Raw genomic sequence first — 17,937 nt, 5'->3', positions numbered from 1 at the left:
GGAACTCTACAGGGGATACTAGGCTTCACAGACACTGTGCACTGCAGTGCCAGCAACAGTGAGGGCAGCTCTACCCTGACTTTACAAGTGCCTCACAATGGTGAGACTTCAAATCAGTCTTCTAGATGATGAATGCACCATGTGAGAAGTTTAGTATAATATAGAATTTCAAGTGTTCATCTCCAACCTGACAGTGTTAATAGTGTTTCCTTTTTGATAGGAAAGCTTATATACATTTCAATTGCTGTCTCTGCACTTGTTGTAACCATAACTGGCATCTCCATATGGATAATGAAAAGAAAATGGTAAGAATGAATCACTCTTTTCAAATAACTACATTAACACACTTCTAAAAATATATGAACAAGCTGTGGGAGAGAAAATAATGCTACATGTCTTTTGTGAGAAATTAGCAGAATAGAGCAGAATGCAACACACCTGAAGACAGAAATGAATGTCACCCCAAGCCAGGCTGACTCACAAAGGTACATGCAAGGACATCCTTGTGTCAAAATTGCAGCAGAGATACTTACCTGTTACAGAGCAAGCTGTAAGCAGTTTGAATTAACGACATTTGTCCAGTGATGTTTACTGTAAATGAAAAGTCACTATATCAGTAGCATATTAGTCAGCATGCTAGCATTGCTCTTGGTTTCAGAGGTCACTTTACATGGATTGGGTATATTCATATCATAATAACTTGTCCTTCGGTTTGCAGAAAATGTGAAGATTCCCCCCCAAACTACAAAGGAACGCAGCATGTGTATAGCAACATGGCGGTAGGCAGATCACAACAAATCATCTTTGCATTTGTTGAAAGTCATTTGCTTTTGTGGAATGTTAAGGAGTCTAAAACATGTACCACACTAATCTGTCACAGCATTTACAGTAGTGCTAAATACGCACAATGTGTCTCATAAGAGTAGGGATACGGTTGAATTTAAGTAAACAGTGTATTTAGCGGATTTTTTTTTTAAAGGGAACAACTTTATTTGGTGGTCTACTTAATTCTAACATTAATCAAAATTTTAAAACAATAACACCCTGGAAAGAGAGGTTAGGTTGTGGACTCAAGACAGTATGAGTCAACTAAAAGGTTGGTTTGAAAATACATATTGGAACACATGTCAGCAGGGTACATTGGATTACCACAATTACAAGTGACAATACGTGTGTGCGGAACAGTTATTCCTACAGGAAATATTAAGGTCTATGTCTGTGCCACCTAAACAAGATGATGCATATTAGTGAGAATATTAAACAGATGATAAATCCCATGAGGAAGGCATTTAGTGTCCAGTACTGAGGTCCTGTCAAACTGAGGGGAAACCTAAGAGAGAAGCTGACAGTGTAAAATGGAGGAACTCTCTGGAAGATGCTGTTACAACAAAGAGCCCAAAACACTCTGGGACACAATAAAGAGCATGACAGGAAAGTTCTCATCAAAGAAGCCAAGTCCGGCACAAAATGACTTTGAATTTTCAAATTCACTACATGGTCATTTTGTGATGTTTGAAAAAAGGGGGCATTTATCATAAATGTACTGATATTTGTAAGAGCATCACACCAAGCAGTCAGGATAGGATAACATTTTGTGACGGCAGCAGGGAGAGAACGAGAAGCAAGTGCACTTACAAAGTCCTGATTCTCCATAACAAGAACAAAAATATGCCCAGCGGAGAGCTAACTCCATTAATAGAAAGGAAACTGACAAGCAGCTGACAATAACCACTCATTGTACAGCGATGTGGAAGCTGGCTTGCAGGCGTCGCCTTCTAGGCTCTGTACAGGCGAGCAATGCACTGCACTGGAGGACAGTAACTATGGGCTTTAAATAAGAGAGAATAAACAAGGCAAAGGTGCTCATGCTTACTGATCTGGCGACAGTCCGTGACACATGACACACAAGGTTGGCCATGTGATAAATACATTTTGATGTATCAGTACAAAGAAAACTACTGGTTCACATAATGAGTGCATTTGTTGAAGCATCATTTTTGAGCTTTCTTTAGATACATACACCCACACACACACCATTCCTCTAATATGGAGGTCATTTCATATCACACCAATTTCGAGGACATCCTGTCCTAAGTAATGTAACGACTTCTGTCCAGCTGTCTTTACATCAGCTGTTATGACGTCTAATGAGAGCAGTTTAACTCGGCATCACCACCATGAGGAGTTTAACCCAGTGACACCATCAAACCAATAAAAAATGATGAGGTCCACAACAGATCTAAAGAAAATACACACAAAGGAAAAACACCAATACATAGCACTCCTATATACCAGTGGGTTCCACCACTATCAGCAAGAGAAACTGCAAAACTGTACTGTAAAAGATGAGACTTTAATCATTATATTGCCAAAAGTATTCACTCACCCATCCAAATCATTCAGTTCAGGTATTCCAATCACATCCATGGCTACAGGTGTATAAAACCAAGCACCCAGGCGTGTAGACTACTTCTACAAACATTTGTGAAAGAATGGGTCTCTGTCAGGAGCTCGGTGAATTCCAGCATGGTGCTGTGATAGGATGCCACCTCTGCAACAAGCCCAGTCATGAAATTTCCGTGCTAGTAAATATTCCACAGTCAACTGTGAGTGGTATTATAATAAGGTGGAAGTGATTGGGAATGACAGCAACTCAGCCACGAATTGGTATGCCACGTAAAATGACAGTGCAAGGTCAGTGGATGCTGAGGTTCGTAGTGTGCAGAGATCGCCGACTTTCTGCGGAGTCAATCGCTACAGACCTCCAAACTTCATATGGCCTTCAGGTTAGCTCAAGAACAGTGCGTAGAGAGCTTCATGGAATGGGTTTCCATGGTTGAGCAGCTGCATCCGAGCCTTACATCACCAAGTGCAATGCAAAGCGTCAGATGCAGTAGTGTAAAGCATGCCGCCACTGGACTCTAGAGCAGTGGAGACATGTTGTTTGGAGTGCTGAATCACACTTCTCTGTCGAGTCTGGGTTTGGCGGTTGCCAGGAGAACAGTACTTGTCTGACTGCATTGTGCCAAGTGCAAAGTTTGGTGGAGGGAGGATTATGGTGTGGGGTTGATTTCAGGAGTTAGGCTCAGCCTCTTAGTTCCAGTGAAAGGAACTGTTAATGCTTCAGCATACCAAGAGATTTTGGACAATTTCATGCTCCCAGCTTTGTGGGAACAGTTTGGGAATGGCCCCTTCCTGTTCCAACATGACTGCGCACTAGTTCACAAAGCAAGGTCCACAAAGATGTGGATGAGCGAGTTTGGTGTAGAACAACTTGACTGACCTGCACAGAGTCCTGACCTCAACCTGATAGAACACCTTTGGGATGAATTAGGTGACTGAGAGCCAGGCCTTCTCATCCTATATCAGTGTCTGACCTCACTCTGACCTTCTGGAGGAATGGTCAAAAATTCCCATAAACGCATTCCTAAACATGGTGAAAAGCCTTCCCAGAAGAGTTGAAGCTGTTATAGCTGCAGAGGGTAGGCTGACATCATGTTAAACCCAATGGATTAAGATTGGAATGTCACTCAAGTTCATATGCATGCAAAGGCAGACGAGCGAATACTTTTGGCAATACAGTGTATATTACAATGCAGTAACAATGCATTACCATCTGGACACCCTCCCAGCATCCCAGGATCACAATTACAGTCATGGAGGCTCTAAAATAAATAAAACAACATAAAACTATACAAAAAGGCACTAATGAAACAGAAGAAACTAACTCTTACCGCCACTCAATTTATTTAAATAATTTAGTGACCAGAGGCTTGTAATTTTGTGTGCTCTATCCATATAAACGTAACCATTTCTTACTCTTGCAGCTGGATGTAGAGGACAATCCATACGAATGTGCTACTGATGATGCCATTTATGCCAACATCTGAAGTCCAGTGAACTGAATCTGAGCTGGACACTTGGAGAAGGAGAGCAAGACTTCAAGAAAAATCTTTATTTATGTTTAGGTTGATCTCAATCAATCTAGGCTTGTTTGTGCATATTGGATGCCATTTTTAAATTGTAAAATTCAACGAATTATTTCAGAGAGTTGAAGAAATCATGTATAATGTAAAACTTCCTTTCTTTATTTTGGTTATCTGTGTGACCATGTGAGGAAGCTTGTCTTTAAGAAATGACAAATACACATTAGAGTAATTGTAACACAAGACCAAAAAGCCTGAATTTAAAAGTGCAGTTCCTGACAATGCCCTCTAGATGGTGCTTGGCCACACTGAACAGTTTGTTGACTGCACATGAACATTTTTCTACTTTCAAATCTAATCAGGTAGGCGAACTAGCCTTGTCCTTCATCTGACGTAAGTTTTTGTCCCGCACATGAGCAGCAGTTCTGCTCCATCTTCCCCTGACAAAAGTTCTGTAAAGTGGCTGATGGGCCAGTTCCCATTGCCCAATCAGAATCATGACCATGGTCATTTGTTGTTATCTGGATTTTCTACTTGGGATAAGTGTGGTCTGGGTCCTAAATGATACTTGCAAGGCTACTTTAATAGACCATATTTCATGCTCCCACATTCTTCAACTCGCATTCTCCTCCTCTAAAGTTAGTCCCTCTGGTGGAGTTAGTACCGCTCTGATGGAATTCCTCTGTGAGAAACTAAATTGTCTCAGGCCATCGGGAATGAATGTATCAGTACTAGAGAGTACAGAATCGTATACTGGAAGTGTTGTCAGACACTTGATCAAGATGCCCCACCTCTTTTCATTCCTTTGGATTATTTTGATTACAAATGGGCCAAAATAGTGCCAGTGAAAAAGAAAGCAGGCTTAAAAAGTTGAAGTCTACATGGGGGAAGAGCTGTCATTGTAGGTGGCTGTGGCTTTGCTCTCCACCTTTGGAACACTGCATTTGTGCTGATGACATTTCACAGCTTTTTTTTTTTTTTCAGAAGTGTCTGAACACTTATTCTTATGTAGATGCTTCACTTTGTCATCAGATTCAGAAATAATGAGTTTAATCACAGGATGCTTTGTATCAAATACATCAGATACATGGTGAAATGTAGGAGTGTAAGTTTTGTCGCTTTATGGTTGCCAACTGATGGCACATTCCTTGCTGCCTCACGAAGAGCCATTTTCTCTAGTAGCTCTTGCCTTTGGTACAGAAGAGATAAGTTCTTATGAGGCCCCACAGAAATTCACATTGTTTAATGTTCTGCAGCAGAGGAATGAAGGACCATTATGTGAAGGGTTCTTACCCTAAAGAGACTATAGTGATTTGCCATGCGTGATGTGATTCTGGAATATCCATTTCTGGGCTTAAATAGCACTGTGGGAATGTGAGCTGTGAGAGGTATTGCAGTTCTCTTCCACATATAATCCAGGCTTTCCGGAGCTCTTCCGGTAAGTGTGGGTCATTCTAGTCTCTAAGTTCGTCCTGGAGATGCTGTACAATCTCCTTAGCTCCACTGGTAAAGGAGGTGATGTATGCAATATGGTCATATTGCTTCACCAGAACACTATATATGTGACACATGGTAGGTGACTTTGTATCTGTAATCCAGTTCAGCATTTATACAATACCAACAAAGACCCAAAGTTATTTCTTGTTGATCCAATTGATTCTGAGCAAGCCACAGTTCATTGTTCCCTGCTGTTGCGTCAGCAAGCAGATGAGCAATGACATCAGCATCATTGCTTGTCCACTTAGTTCAAATCCTCTTGTAGATAAGAATGCTTACAACTTCTCATCAAACAGGTCACCATCCTTAGCAGAACTCAGATTGTGAAGGCGGTTAACTATCTATGTAGCAGCTAACGTCTACATATCTTAGAACATTCTCTTGGCCCTGACAGTGGTCTCTGACGTGATGCTTTCCAGGCAGAGAATAAAGTTGATCCCATTTCTATGCATCTCATCATCCCCTAGGGCCAGATTAGGTGAATCACTTGCACTGATGTCATCAAGGAGCTTCGTAAGAGCTTTCATAATATTCCGAAGGGCTTTCGGTGCTCTCTCTCTGAAGGCCCATCAGATATCTAAGAGCTTCTTGAGCTTCAGTGTAGAGGATGCAAAGACTGCTGCTATTTCATCAGTGCAGCTAGGCACTTTGGGGAGCCAGTGCAAAAAGTATGCAACAAGTATACACAAACTGCTTGTTAGATTTTGAGGCTTCCACCAGGACCAGATTCAAATAGTGCACTTTGTTTTTTGTTGCATGCATGTATTCTGGCTTGAAGACCTTTATACATGCCACTCACGTTGGCTGCTCCATCATATCCTTGGCCACATGTATTCTTTATCTCTGGACCAGTCTTCTACAGAAGGGAAGGCATAGCACTTTCCAGCTCCTGGCCTGTAGTTGTATCAACATTACACACCCCAATGAGTCTCCCCTTTATTTGTATATGATGAAGATATCATACTACAAATAACACTTGCCTATGGTTTAAAACATCAGAGGTTTCATCCAATAGGATGGAGTACATTCCCACCCCTTTTATTTCACTTTGTATCTCGCCTTCCTGATGTAAGGGCCCAGTGCTGCAAATATGTCTTTTTGGCTTCTGTTAGACAGCACAGACACCTGGGGCTTTGTCTTGGTGACTTTCACTCTGCATTCATTCTACATTCTACATTGACACTGTCATGGCAGGAAATGCATTCTTCCTGCTATACATCAAAGAATGTCTGGAGTGCCTTTTTTGGTAGTTGGCCTGACCATGCTTGTCATGAGGATTTCTGTGACTGAGTGCTGGTTGAAAGCTGACAACTAAAACAGTGTATTGAAAAAAGAGTATTTGAGTACTCCAGACATACTTTTCCAGAGAACCAATGTTTTTCAGCATTTTTGAGATATGCTATGTCTAGTTACCATATCATATACCAGCCTCTAGACAGAGGACTGTGTTGCAGCACATAGAAATGTAATTCTCATTGCAGCTGATGTGAAATGTTTATCAACTATGTTTGCGATGTACTTCCTCTCCTGCATTAACAGCTTGCTTTTGCTCATATCCTCCCTGTGCTATAAGGGGTCCAGCCTCCGTCTCACCCTCATCTTGATCTAATGTGTCAGAAGATTGTTTCTGTAGTTGTCCCTGAAACTGACTCTGCTCTGGACTCTGTGCTTTCTTCTTCATCTGTGATGGCTTCTGTATCAGGTGGCAATATCATTCCCTCCTCCTTCTTCTCCTTAATGCTAGATGGCCTGATCCAGAAGAGAAGAGAGCTACCCTGGGCGGCCCGCTGAAGCTTTTCCTTTCTTTCTGTTTTCTTAGCCTGTCCTTTGTTGGCTTTAAACTGATATTGGTAAATGAGACCAATAAACATTATGCATGACAATTAAGGGCTAATCTTCCAAAAATAGACCAACATTATGATATCATGTTTATTTTGGTAGGACTGCTTGGTGACAAAGACACTACATTAAGTAAACCCCATCAGACTGTAACTGACAGTAGAGTAGCTCAACTTCAAGCTACTTTTTTCTGCAAACAATTTTTAATGGGTTATTTGATGAACTTTATCTTTACTTAGTTTTAATTTAATTTTAATCAGATTTAAAATTGTAATGGCCCTGAACTATTGTATTAAAATGATAATCAGTTGGCTTGCCTTGTCTACTGTCACGGAACACTCGCCTCCCCCGAGTCACAGGGTTTGGCCAGCCACATGCAGTGGGAGGGCTGTTCTGTTTGTAACCACACCTGCACACACCTGCGCCTGCGTTCATCTAAATGTCTATAAACCCGTGTCAAAGTGTGGAGAGTGTTGGTTAATGTTGACGTAGCGTGTCAATGTTCTTTCCTTATTGTTGAAACGTATGTGTGTTCATCGTGTTTGTTTAATGTCAATCGTTACGTTTGTGTTTATTGTTTGTAATACGTATCAGTGCCACTGTCGTTTATGTAAATAAATGTATGTCCCAGTCGCTAGTCTGTGCGTCCTGCCCCTCGGCCTGCGGCACTCGGGCCACCACGCGTTACGTCTACATCTACCCGTATGACAGGAGTAAGTATCCAAATGATTGCATAAACTATTAACCACATAACACATATTTATTTGTTTAAGTTATAGAATGTATATTTCATCTGTGATAATGTATAATTCAGCATATGTGATCTCCTTACCTCTCACTTTATAATAAGTACATTGTCATTGTTTCAAGGCCTGTGTTTGGTTAGTTTTGTTAAATAACATTACTTTGAGTTGAATATGTTATGGCTGATGTTGGATTTAAATAGACTACCTGTACATTGTTATAAATAGGTTCATCTTTAGGTGTGTGTGGTGGCTCCTGTTCTTTGTTATCCTTCTCGTTCATGTCTTGCCTGTGTGAGGATGATTATGATTATTTTGCAGTCAGGTTAGTTTTATTACTAATTACTCATAATGCAAAGATTAAAAATAATATGATATGAAAATGTATTATATTTTTAGATTTGAGTTGTGCTGTGAGAGATGAAGACAGTTTGCAGCTAGGGAGATCACACTTGATAGACAGCAAATCCTTCATTTCAAACTATGTTGCAGCAAGCTTGCAGTTACTAAAGTGATAACTTATGTCCCTTGATATATTCCGAGGCTATAAACTCCAAGGCTATATGCAGATTTACCAGATATTTCAAATTATGAAAGTAGTGTCTCACATATCAGGTTGTGTTCCATGAGGCATTTCAACCTCTGAGTCATGTTTGAAAGTGTTCCTTCCTCTGAAAGATAATAATTCTTATAATGTTAATTTGCTAAACATACAATAATTGGTTATATTACAACTGCAATTAAATCACCCAAAGTACAGTAAGAGAAAAGTATTAATCACTCAAAAGTATTAAACACTCATAACAACAGAATTAATTAATAATTTCTATAGTTAAAAAATACAGAAGATTGTCTAAAGTAGACCCACCTTCTTCTTCGTCTGCAGAGAAATGCAAGCACAGCTACAATTCCAGCCACAATAATGGTAATAGACACAGAAATGATAATAGACACTGGAGTCGCTGTTCAACAGATACAAAGATCAACAGATACAAACAGTTCCATAACAACTGTGTACTTAATCAAATTTAATTGCAATCTAGGCTTTCATCATCTTCAGTCTGAGGAATCATTTATGCCATCAGTGTTCAAGAATAACCAGTTGGGCATGATCTTAAATGATATGGCTACACTCAGATATGGACTGAACAGTACAACATCACCTAGATACTAGGGATGTGAAGGGATAGTTTGACTGTGACAAATAGTGAAATCCTTTATGATGAACTAATATTAAAATGATAGGCCAGTGGTGATTAAGTATGGATCTCAAATGCAGTATGAAAAAGAAGAGTGCTTAACTTCACTGTGTGGAGGACTGAAGCGCGATATACGTGCAGGTCACTTTGATGGCAGCCGCAGTCTAGCGGGTTCAAAGCGGCCAGGGTTCAACTCCCCACCTTTGGTTATTTACTTTTCTTGTTTTATATGTTCTACGATCGAACTGTTTTTGCACATGTGCCCACCATCATTAGAGTGTGGTTTCTCACCCAGTAGGCTGTCGGTGTCATCACTTGTGTGACCTGGCTTCGAGCCCGTTACAAATAAGAACATTTTCCCACTTTTACAACAACCTAGAGAATCAGAACTATGTGAGGTTGTATCCTTAGCCTGGGTTTTACAATGTGGATACGATGAAGCCCAAAGAGAGGCAGGATTTCTTTGATTGGTATAAAATGGTCTCTGATAAAGTCTTTGATTTCAGAAAAGATATAAAGAATACTGCTGTAACGATGTAAAGATTTTGAAAACAGGGTGTAAAATTTTCAGAAGTGAGATTCTGAGAGACACAAGCGTTCAAGTTGACCCGTTCAAGTCGATTACCATAGCATCCGTCTGCATGAAAATATTCTGTACCATGTTCCTGCCCAAAAACACTTTGGCCTTCCTTCCCCTAGATAATTACATTAACTGTTTTTTTTTTGTTTGTTTGTTTGTTTTGTTTGGGGGGGGGGAGGGGTTGGGCCGTACAAATGCCCTACAGCTGTATTACACAGTTCGACCTGGTAAAAGAATCGATTACTACAACTTCACCTACCTTTATGTGAATAAGGTAAAAATGTACCCCATAGGTCACCCCGTTATCTTTTGTCATGACTTTGGGCCCTTGGAAAACTACTTCGGTATCATCAAGGTAAAGGTTTTACCTCTCAGGGGGTTGTGGGCCCCTGTTCTTCCCTACCGGGTAAAAAACAAACTCTTGTTCCCTCTCTGTAGAACCTGCGCTGAGCAACAACAGCATAGCTGTGATCATGGGGATGATGAGAGGGCCCTGACAGGTGTGTGGTGTCGTATGGAGCTGATGACGGCCCTACAGAAGGGGTACAGTGTGCTGAAAGTATTTGAGATCTGGCACTTTCCTAATAGAACAGATGAGCTGTTTTCAGACTACAAAAATGTTTTTGAAAAGCAAACATAAGAGCTCAGGTTCTCCTTCCTGGGTGGTTGATTAAACCACAAAAAAGGAGTATGTTCAAAAATATGAGGAGAACGAAGGGATTAAGCTGGAGGAAGAGAATTTCCGTCAACCAGCCAAGAGGTCCATAGCTAAACTCACGCTGAATTCTCTGTGGGATAAGATATGTCAAAAACCAGTCAGGTCAAACACGGTTTTAATCAGAAATCCTGATGTGTTTTTAGAGTACATATTCTCAAACCTGTACGATGTAAGCCATTTCTCTTTTCTGAACGACGAGGTGGCAATGGTGCAGTGGCGTCACAAGGACATCAGGTGCTGTAAACCGGGGAACGCTAACATGTTCATAGGTATTTTTACAACCGCATATGCTAGGCTCAAGCTGTACAATTTGATAGATCGTTTACAAGACTGTTGCTGGTACACAGACATGGATAGCATCATCTTCAAAAGTCATAAGGGTGATTGGGTGATTACCTGGGGGGGGTCTTACAAATGAGTTGGACTCTGGTGACAAGATCGTAGTATTTGTCAGCTAAGGACCTAAGACATACAGGTATAGGACTCTCAAGGGTAAAACAACAATGAAAGCCAAGGGTATCACTTTCAAATGCTAAACTCGTAAACTTAAAATCTCTGACAGAACTGGTTGACAAATGTGTGAAAAACGGTGATCAGACTAGAGTACTTATGACCACCCACAATCAAATCGTAAGAGCTAAAAAGGGCTTTCTCTTGAAAAAACAAATCACAACTGAAAAGATTCAGGACTGATTATGACAAACATGTTTTGTTGCCCGATTTCAGGACTCTGCCGTACGAGGATTATGAATCTGTTTGTATATAGGATTTGTATTTTTTAGTGTTACTGTAAAATATCTGTAACTCATTGTTTTGATGCTAGAATACAAGTACCATTTTCATGTATCGTTTGTGGTCCTATCAATAGTGGAAAATACTTGAAAATTGTAATGAGTCATTGTCTAAAGTTCCTGATAACATTGTATGGTGTTATACGTGTTGGCAACCTCTGTATGATGAGCTGATGAACAAAATAAACATTAATTTTGTTCAGGAAATAGCAGAATCTTTGTGTGATTAACTGTTTCCCCTCAGCTAGACTAACCTTCTAATTCTAGATGATTTGATGAATAATGCCAGTAAGAACGAAGAAGTAGAAAAGACTTTTACAAAATATACTCATCACAGGAACCTGAGTACTTTGTATTTGGTACAAAATCTGTTTTTTCAGGGTAAGACCAGCAGAACTATCGACCTCAACGCAAACTACATGATTTTATTTAAGAACCCCAGAGACAAGTCACAGGTCAGTGTATGTTTTGAATGTTTTCATGACACCACCTCTAGACCTCTATTTGTAGACTTGAAAGCTCAAACGCCAGAAGAGCTTCGTCTTAGACCCCTGCAGTGTACATTCCTAAGAAAAAAGTTTTAAAATATTGAAAGAAAAAAAAAGTCTACATGACTAAAGTCAAATCTAACAATGCTGATGTATCTCCACATTCTGGTTTTCAACGTCCTGTTGAACCGTTGACACACTGATGCTTTTTGTCCCATTCCAGTAGCAAAGTGATTGACGTTATGTTTTTTCATTAATGTTTTGAAGCTTTTATTAAAAAATTATTTATATGTGTATGTGTTTATTAAAAAATCTGAAGTTTTTTAGGAACTCTGGCTTGTTTTAGAATAGAAAGAAAGGCTTTGGTAACCTCAGCACCTGTCTTGTTTTTCATCACACATACTCAAGCATACTTGGAAAGTATATCTATGTTGGTCATGTCCACCAAATCGGCCTGCCATTGAATCATCTGTTTTTTGCAATGACTCTCTTTTAAATTTCACAGATTGGTTTATGTAGTTTGTACGCATCCTGAGCTGCTAACCAGTTTTTGATTTCCTTATCAACCCTTTTACCGATTTCATCTACCATGGACCTTTGCAGACTCTCGACCCCGTTTAGTCATGGAGAAATTATTGAAGCACAATGAAGAGAGTGCTAGAATGGATTATGGTTTTAATAGCAAAAGAGGTTACGTTTATGTTACGTTCAACTAAAATGAAAGCATTCAAAGGTTTTATATACATCAACCTTTTCATCGTTACTTAGTTTCAAAACACATGCATCTATTACATAGGTGAATATACTTATAAGATGCCCGTTTTTACATTAATCTGGGTTTTCAAACATGGGAGTAAGAATATACACTTTATATATATATATATATATATATATATATATATATATATATATATATATATATATATATATAGTGTGTGTGTATAAAGGATAACGTGTATTATTGGCTTCTGATACTAGAGAACTACACTGACTGCTAGACTCATGTACTACACACATCAGCTTTTCCAAATTATATGCAGATTTGAACTCATCAGTGACGCTTACCGATCTGACTCTATTTTCACGGGTTTTACAGAACAGCGTGATCAACTCCGTACTCTTTTTTTCTCGGGTGAAGGACCGGAGCGGTTGTCGATGAGATTTCCCATATGACCTGATCACCATGGTTCAGGTTTTCATGCAGATTTCAGTAGTCCACCACGTCTTCGTATACCTGCTCCCAGTACACCCTATCGTTTTTTCTACGAACTCTTTGAGAGCGTATTTGATATTCTGTTCCTCCTGCAGGTCGGTTACCACTACCTCAGCTATAGCCTGAATCTTGTGAATCTTGCTAGAGGATGGAAGTATCTGACTTCCGCACAGCTTCAAAGCTCTGGACAGCGTGTGGGTGAACCACGGCTTGAACAGTTTTTTTTTGTTTTTTTTTAGCAGTTTAGGCGCGTTTAGGCTGAAATAGGATTCATCCGGATCTCACAGGCACGTGTGTTGACGCTGACTAGGGTGATCAATAGCATAATGTAACAGTTTTCTCTCATATCTTGAACAATAATTCTATATATCAGATTCCCGACCACAGCTCGAACGACCGCCAGCACCGTTGCGTTGATGCACCCATCGGTTTCGTTGTTATTCATGTTTTCACTAAAGCTTGTTTCAGAGGGTCCGCTCTCATTGTCATTCACACCTGTAAGAGCCGCTTCTTCGTGATATGAGATCATCATAGGAGTATAGAATATGAGACCTGTTTCTAGGCTCATCCTTTCAAGCTGTAATGTTTCGGCTAGTCCATACCCCCTATTTATATTAGATGGGCAGGGTGTGTGGGGTGGGGGTGGCGTTATTGATTTTGGCAGCAAAACCGGGCTCAGTTTCCCTTTGACACGTGACACTACCTTCTATAAATGGGTATCGAATGTCCGCTTCAAACTGATCAGAGAGCCTTACTTTTAAAGAATCAATACCTAAAGTGGGAGTGGGTAGGGTGAGGGGTCTTTTATCAATTTTTGTCAGAAAGTGTATTCCTGTATGGGTAGGAGAAGGGGGAGGGATGTGTGAGTGGGGAGGGTTGTGTGAGGGGGCCTTATGTCAATTTCTGATGTGTATTCCTGTATGTTAGGGGGAAGGACTTGGGAGGAGGTGTGACTTCCTTAGAGAATCAGCCAATGGGGGGGACATATATATATATATATATATATATATATATATATGGGATGATTGACAGCTGTCAAATCAAGCAATAAATCATTTTGACTGTTAGTGTATATTATTACTCTCTCTACCCTTTATTCCTAATACATTTAAGCCCAGTTTTGTAGAGTTAGACTCAGAAATAGTCTTAAGAGTGATTCACCAAATTCTTCTCCTGAGAACTGGCCCTATATCTTTATATCATGTATCTATTAGGCAGTTGGGGGTCTTCTTAGGGACCAGCATATAAAGGCAATTTAGTTCTGCATTAGTTCCATTATTTCTTAAAAACCTCTGGCAAACATTATTACAGTACCACAGCACCACTTTACCACAGTAACACTTAATAGCCTCCAGGTTGTAGTTGATACTATGTAAAGATTTTTAACTGCCCAAGATAAATGTTAGCTACTAACAGTTCCTTAATAAAAAACATTCAGCACATTTTTTCGAAAGAGGGATACTGATTTGTGGTGTGTATGTGGACTGCAGTATGGTGCCTCATGACAAACAAAACCCCTTTATCAACGAGTTCATGTTTTAATGTAATTCAGCAAAAAATTATTTTAATTACCCTCAGTTAATATAAATGTGCATATGTATAGATCCATAATTAACAAGACAAAAGCAATAGGGTCAAGACAAATGTGAGGCTATGAGAAATAAATGTTGAGAAGAGACTCAAAAGTAAGGATTCAAAAGCATTGGTCTAATGTTCATCTTTGGGAAAGGTAAAGGCTGGCCAAACATACAGCTACATCTGTAGCCCATGTGAGAAGAGCCTGGATGAAAGAACAACTTTCTATTCTCCTTCTCACTTTGTTCCACCTGTCTGAATTTCCTTTAAATGTGTTTGATCAGAATACTTAGTTTCATAATGTTCTATCTAAACTTACCAAAGCTTTCCATTAATAATCTGTAGTCAAAAAGTATGCATTGTAGATATTTTGAATGTTATGAAATGATCTTTCTAACAATGATCTTTCTAATCTCAGAATCTAGAAAGATCATCATATATGATATCATTGATTTCAATCTATACTCTTGCCTTTCGCTAACTGAAGGGTGAAGGTATATTGTCATGTCTGTGGCGTCAAGCCTGCCCGAAGAGGACTACGTTTCCCATAATCCCCCAATCCGTTCCCTAACCTCAATGTATTAGTGTAATCTGTGTCTAAAAAAATGAAGAACAAAGGACGCCACGGGAAGAAATGGCAGCCCCGATGCACTGGGGAAAACCAAACTAAAACTTCCCAAACAAAACCAGAAAACGGGGAGGAACTTGAATGGCTAAGGGAAGCCTCAGGAGAGAGACAGACTCCAGTTTGTAAGTGCCCACATAAAAATACCCCTCTAAGATAGATATACCTGTAAGAGGGGGGACCCCATATTGTTTATTGTGTTTTTATTAATGTTGTACTGAGTATTAAATACTCCACTTGCCAGCATCCTTTGACATTTCGCGCCAGCTTTCTGGTTGGAACAGCCAGCCTTTGGCCAAGCTGAGCAATCAGAGGACTGCGAGGAGTGAGTGACATTTTCGCTGACCTACCCGTGATAAGGAGGAACAAATAGACTGGAAGTTGGGAAGCGTTTTTCCCCTGAACTTACGATGTTTGGAGACTTCATATAGCCCCCAGCTTTCTTTTAAGTCTAATGTTGTTTGTTAGCATGAAAGAACAGCCCTCTTTTCGCTATATGCGTTGTTTGTTTTGTATTCTCCACACTACTGCCCGTGTTTCTGGGCTAAGAGGACCGGAGTCTCAGCAGAAACCGGCGCCCTTGTGTGCGAAGCGAGAGGAGACGCGGTCCGTTGCTTGTTCCGGCGCTACGGCTCATCTCCGTTCGTGTCACGGACTCGCGCGTTGTTGTTAAGGTGTAACTTTACATAATTCCGTTGGGTTTATTATTTTTGAAATAAAATTGTCAATTTTGGGTTACTTACTAACTTGTGTATCGTTAAGCACTTAGGGCTTAAAAGCAGTTTAGTAAAATTTTTATGTTGTTACATTTCACAACAAAATGCTCTAATAAATAGTAACTCACTAATTATATCATTGGTTTATAGTCATTGATAAATGCTATAATTTAAATGACTAAACATTTATTTGTACATCTTGGCAATAACATGCAGTAGCCTACTACTCAGCATTTATGGCAGTCATGAGACACCCAGTGATCATAGATTAATTATATTAAGTAGATTAAGATCATTAAATAGATAGTGGTGAACGTTTTATGTATTATATTATGTATTTATTTATTATTGTAATTTAAGCTGTTTAATTCAGTCCTACTATTTAGAATACTGCTGACTGAGAAAACCACCTTCTTACAGAACTATGATGATGATTACACCAACACAGCTGATCTCAACATATATGGCAACCTGTAATGGCGTAGAGACAACCATTCCATCAATGTTGTATGTTGTTTCTGTCTTATTTTGTGTTAGTTTACTGGTGTCATGTCACATTTCATTCATAATATAATCATGTTCAAAAGGCTGAAATATGAAACTAACATCTCCCCACACATTTATTTATAAAGAAACAACAAATGTAAATGAAAGCAATGTAAATGATCATGAAAATGCAAGCAAATGTGTGGTATTCATTAGTAGTAGTATTAGTAAAGAATATTTTAAAAATAGGCTTATCATTTTATCATGTTAAGCCCATTTCTCAGACAAATGTAAAGTGTACTGAAATAGGGTGTCAGTGTATCTATAACATAACACTGAAATTTTTTATCTGCGCATTTTTTACTAGTTCAATATCCCACACTCACACACACACATATACTCTCTCTCTCTCTCTCTCTCTCTCTCTCTCTCTCTCTCTCTCTCTCTCTCTTTCTCTCTCTCTCTCTCTCTCTGATCTCCAGTCTCTGTCTCTAATACTCTTTAACTGTAAACATTTTAAGAAGTCATTTATATTTTCTGCTGTTTCATTTGTTCTATTTTTGCCTTTCTTCAATCTCTTAATTATCATATGTGTTTCCTGGTTTTCTATTACATTACATTTACTGGTCCCATTTTTGTGCATGTATTAGAATTTATTATGTTAATATAATGAAATAGCTTTTTATACATGTTTTACTTTCTCATGCTGTCTTTTTTTTTACTGTGCACTCTCCTAGAGCAATCACACCCAACATGAGAAATAAATTTATACCTGGTAATTTCACTGCAGTTCTTTAATTCATTGCAAGAAAAAACAACCATCTGGGGTTGTTTTTTCCCCCCTGTTTCAGATGTCTCCTTCAGTGTACTATGAATTCATAAATGCCTACCCAACACCTGATAGAGGACCTCTCCAAAAGAGGCCTTTCATTGAGACAGCTTGCTATAAGATAAAATAATCAGGACAGGATTACAATTAAAGTACAAAAGTACAAAATTAAATATTTACTGTTTAATTCTGACTTCTACAAGTGGTGTTTAAATGTTGTAATTTTACTGGGTGTACTTACAGTACACTTTATGGAGCGATTAGTGAACTGCAGAACGTTCATCCAGACGGACTGTTTATTGTCACCGGAGACTTCAACCATGCAAATCTCAAGTCAGTACTGTCTAAATTCCATCAACATGTGAACTTTGCAATGAGAGGAGCGAACGCGCTGGATCTCGTTTACACAAACATTTCCGGTGCGTACCGGGTGGAGCCCCGCCCCCACCTCGGATACTCTGATCACATGTCTGTAATGTTGATTCCTGCATATAGACCGATCGTCAGACGCTCGAAACCGCTTCTGAAGCAGGTGAGAACCTGGCCAGCAGGAGCCATCTCTGCTCTTCAGGACTGTTTTGAGCAGAAGACTTGGATCACGTTCAAGGAGACTGCTACTGACTGTGCCACTGTTAACCTGGAAGAGTATACAGCATCAGTGATTGGCTACATCAGCAAGTGCATTGATGATGTTACTGTCTCCAAGACCATC

General features: G+C 39.5%; 1 long non-coding RNA gene across 1 annotated transcript; it reads left to right on the top strand.

The window, feature by feature from the left end:
- The first annotated feature begins 243 nt into the window (after window positions 1–243).
- Window positions 244–8,383, top strand: LOC118242591 (uncharacterized). The gene is made up of 4 exons (XR_004776915.2): window positions 244–305; window positions 414–485; window positions 719–779; window positions 3,828–8,383. It is a non-coding gene; the product is annotated as an uncharacterized LOC118242591 (long non-coding RNA).
- The last annotated feature ends 9,554 nt before the right edge of the window (window positions 8,384–17,937 follow it).

Source organism: Electrophorus electricus, chromosome 17, assembly GCF_041902795.1.
Source record: "Electrophorus electricus isolate QZ-2024a chromosome 17, ASM4190279v1, whole genome shotgun sequence".
NCBI lineage: Eukaryota > Metazoa > Chordata > Actinopteri > Gymnotiformes > Gymnotidae > Electrophorus > Electrophorus electricus.
This window is presented reverse-complemented; position numbering and strand designations above follow the sequence as displayed.